This window comes from Malus sylvestris, chromosome 4 (assembly GCF_916048215.2).
Source record: "Malus sylvestris chromosome 4, drMalSylv7.2, whole genome shotgun sequence".
Taxonomy (NCBI): Eukaryota; Viridiplantae; Streptophyta; class Magnoliopsida; order Rosales; family Rosaceae; genus Malus; species Malus sylvestris.
In genome coordinates this window covers 15,261,118-15,265,786 of record NC_062263.1, presented here as the reverse complement: position 1 = coordinate 15,265,786, position 4,669 = coordinate 15,261,118, and the positions used below count along the sequence as shown (strand labels likewise).

General features: G+C 39.1%; 1 pseudogene; it reads right to left on the bottom strand.

The window, feature by feature from the left end:
- Nucleotides 1-2,013: 2,013 nt before the first annotated feature.
- LOC126618144 (uncharacterized) lies at nt 2,014-2,874 on the bottom strand (annotated as a pseudogene).
- Between the last annotated feature and the right edge of the window lie 1,795 nt (nt 2,875-4,669).

The window sequence follows — 4,669 nt, the reverse complement described above, 5'->3', positions numbered from 1 at the left end:
TATGTGGGCATAGTCCAGCTGTCATTCTAATCGTGTGGTGGGGTAACGTTCAACATCACAGTCTGTCCCTATCAGTTGTCTTGTTCATCTCTGTTGATCGTGGGAGACCAAACCTGCACCCGTACCAAAGGTGTCTGCATATTCATGCCACGTGGCAGGTTGACTGCCCGGTGTTTCAGCTGAAGGATTTATTTTGAAAAACATGTTCATTTGAGCAACATCATATAGCATGCAATTAACAATTAAAGGCGGAATCATGCTTGTATGCACTCAAAAAACAAAACATGACCATGAAATTCAAAGCCTAGTAGATTGGTGAACCATTAATCAACTCAAAACAAAGTGAGTTGAAATTATTACCTTTGTAGATTCCTCTTTGCATAAGCAAAGGCTAATCACCCAAAGAGATAGGGCCTTCATTCCTTGCTTCTTAGATCCATGGATTTGGATAGAAAAATAGGTTTCTCCAAGTTCCCAAAATAGGGAACCTCTAAGTCTCTTCACCAAGGTTTGATTGTAGAAGAAATGAGTGACCTTGGAGTAGTAGGATTGCTAGATGTACCCTCCAAGGTGTTGGCCTCTTTAGAGAGAAAATGGAGAGACAATTCTCACCAATTTTTCCCCAAAATAAACCCTTAATCTTTCCTTAATGAATTTTGGCTATAAAGTCATTTATATAGTCACTTCTTTAAGTAACCTAAACAACCAAAACCCTAATTCATCTAATATGGCCGGCCATTTAGGGATGTTTGGGCTTTTGGGCTTTAATGAATCTTTATTCATTAAATTGTCATACAATTTAAGTTAATGGGCTTGACGTTCGAAGCCCATTGGGCCTTAAGGTCCAAAACTATCCCGAAGTCTTTAACGAACTTATTCGTTTGATTAATTAACATATTAATTAATCCTTGCCATAATTAAATGATTAAACCATTTAATCATTCTTACTCATTTCCGTTTAATCTCCAATCTCTACCTTTTACGGTGTGCGATCCATTAGGTTCCTTTTAGCGAGGTAGTGGGCGATTAAAACCATTTTACATCGATTGTGAATTGAAACTATTTTCAATTCTCCCTTTAGTGATTACACACGTTTAGGGCTTCCACAAACCATGAGTGACACCTAGCAGCATATCATGGTTACCCAAGCTAATCAGAAGAGGTGGAGAACCTATTCAGTTCGGGATTACAAATACAATACGGTCCTTCTCTAATCTAATACTCTTGACCACATTGTTTGGTATGATAGTTTATTTACTCATGTCTACTATCCAATGTGAATCATTTGCTTATATGATTTCCTTGAATGTGATTTGGAACGCATTCCCCAATCTCATTCATACTCTGGCCAGAGATTCCAAATCATATCATAGAGTATTCTCCCTTAACTGTTTGAAGGTTAGAGATCCCTTGTTGCGCATTCACTTGTCTCCATAGCTAAGTGGCTTAACCCCAACGATGCCGTGACACCCCGAGGGGGTGAATTAGACATAATCAAAGATTAAGGACTTAACCATAAGACAACTGTGATGCCTCAGGTCAAAGGACTACTTTGCATTATCCCAACCATGAGTTCTCATGTGACATGGAATATAAGAACTCTTCGTTGATCACGTTCAGTGAACTCATTCTCTTATTGAGCACCTACGTACTTGTCTTGATGTCACACACACCAATGACTCGAGACTAGTCACTCTCCCTGAGAGAAGACACAGTACGTACTGATCTTAACGGACTGTCAATGCCCAATTGGTAATCCTATGATCAGGAACATTTAGGATGTGTCTACGAAAGAATGGTCTCATTAATCTAACTTCATTAGATTGCATTCTCCCAATCACATATTCCTTGGACTTTATCGTTTAAGCATATAACATTTATATGAGACGGCTCAAACAATAATGTATGCCCTTTATATGTAAAACTAGATTAGTTTAACATGTGAAATGTCCGTAAAGTATCATCACATGATTGGCTTTAGGGCACATTTCCAACATCAGCTTGGTCCATTCCCTACCGAATCGCTGCGCCTCTACTTGTCGGAATATGCCTTTCCGTATCTGAACCCCTGGTCTCTCCATCACTTCCATCCCATTTACAACGCCAATCGCTAGCGCTTACTCCGGTTTCTATGGGTGTCCTTCTTTGTGGGAAGAGCAGTGAACTAGCTCTGGACATAGGGTCAGCACAAAGCACCAGTGTATACCAACCTTCTCCAATTGAATTTAGTGGTACAGGTTGAGCACAGCCCCTTGAGTGGCCGAGTTTACCACAGTGGTAGCAGAAGATCATTAACCCCTCATATTTAAGCTGGATTGTGTAGGATCCAACCCTCGGGCATGGGACCGAGAATTAAGTAATAAAGGGTTTTGAGGCATCAAAGTCCACTCGAATGCGCATGAATCCTCTGAATCCAGCTTCCATTAGGTCCTCAACTTCAAGAATGGCCCCTATTTTGGCCCCAAGGCTTCTGACGTTCTTCTTGGTACAATAAGTCCTTGGTATCCCATGTGCTTGTATCCAAAAAATTGGGCGGTCTGCTTCAATATCGTCCAATGAATGAAAAGATAGCCAAAGTTTAACCGAGAATGTGTAGTCCCTGGTAAACCAGGGGTTGCCTTCTAGTATCTTTCTTGCCACAGCTTCATCCTCAACAGTGATGGCATACACATTTGCTTTAGCCCGTTGGACTCTGACCAATCCCATTTTGTTCCATGCTGAACAAAGCACTTCCTTCACCACCGTTTGGGATGGTTCATTGTCAGCAATTAACCTTCCCACTAGGTGAATGTTGTTGTCAAATCTTTCTTCCAAGTCCAGATTGTGCTCAAATGTAATATTGAGACAGTCCAGCATCTCCTCCTCGTGATCCATTAGTAAGGGTGATAAAAGAGGGTTGCACCTTAGCAAGAGAAAAGAGAAGCTCACAACACTCGATGCCAGAGCAATAAGAGAACTCACAACAGTGCTGCCAAAGCTAGTAAGGAACTCGCAACAGTGTTGCCGTAGCTAGTCGTTTTTGCATGTCTACGTTTTTTCTTAACTACTCATGCATAACTTTTCAATTACAAATGCTTGAAATTTAACATCAGACCTTTTACTTCCAAGTGAAGAGGAATACCACCAGATAGTAGTAATGAGTAAAAGGAGAAAAAGGTAGTCCGACCTGTCGGATTCGAACCAGCGACCTAAGGATTTTTTATGGTTTGCCAACTACAATCTTCCGTTCTGCCAATTAAGCTAAGGTCAGTTGGTTGAGTTTATTAAAATTCAAAAAAGAACGAGCTGACCTAGAGTCGAACTTGAGACCTGAAAACAGCATGAGGCACTGACCAACATGCCCAGATGTCAAGTTATGATTGAAGAATGTAAAAAAAAATCTCACACTGGAAATTTTGTTAATATTTTTTTTTTTTTTGCAAATGATTGAAGGATGTTTAGGAGAGATGGGGGACTAAGCCTTATAATAGGCTAGCAATAATGTGGTTCAAATTCTTCTTTAACGAGAATCAAATCTAAGACCTCTCACTTACAAGTGAAAAGGAATACCATTAGACCGTAGTACTAAATGACCACACTGGAAATTTGAAGGTAAAACAAAAGGTACACTTGAGTGGTTTTTCTGAAATTACAAAACATGGCTTTAATAGGTGGGAGCGGCATATAGGTTAAATAAGTAACAGATGTAAACTTAATACCAACCGACCTTAGCTCAGTTGGCAGAGTCGAGGACTATAGTTGGCAAACCATCAGAAATCCTTAGATCACTAATTCGAATCCGGCAGGTCGAACTATTGTTTTCTCCCTTTTCTTTGGTCTTTCAACTTTTTCCATCGTTACAAGTTCTTCCCCATTGGATTTGGATCCCATCCGGATCCAAATTGTGGGGATTCTAGGGATCCTCATATCTTTACCATTCATTGTGTATTATGCGGTAAACAATCATTTAACTTTTTTTTATTTAAAATTAAACACAAATAGTACTTGACAAATATTGACCGCATGATGTACGATGAACGGCTAGGATGCCTACAAAGTGGATCTGGAGAAGATCTTCTCCCCTCTCCATTTTATTTTTAGAAGTGAGTTCCTCTGCATTTTGGACTTTAAGATTTTTTAGTTATTTTTATATGTTCAAGAATGATAACAATGTACTTAGAGAATTCGAGTTGGGGATGCCTAACTTTTTAATTTAATTTGTCTAAGAGTTCGTTTAATAACTATTCCAGTTTAGTTTTCAATTTAGGATTATCATACCCATTATTAGAAACCGCATGAGGATGGCCATTTATTTTTAGACCGGGGATGATCAATTTGGATACTTGAATGTGGAATAAATGAGATAATATCATCATTTCTATTTTCAGTTCAACCAATATGTCATCAATGTTCAATCAATACAACACTGGTCCCTGAAAAATTATCGTCGATCCGATTATTTTCCATTTGATAATGATGACATAATGATCAAATGACTATGGGCAATAAATGGGTCATACACTAATGACATATCGATCAAATACTAACGATTAGTAGTGGATCGAGGAAATAATATGAGGGGGTCAGTAAGAATAGCGCGCGCAGCACATAATTTTTTTGTTTACCATAAATAGCATGTATATCACCATTTCATCGAGTCTTAGTAAGCCTAAAGTCACATCCCGACCCA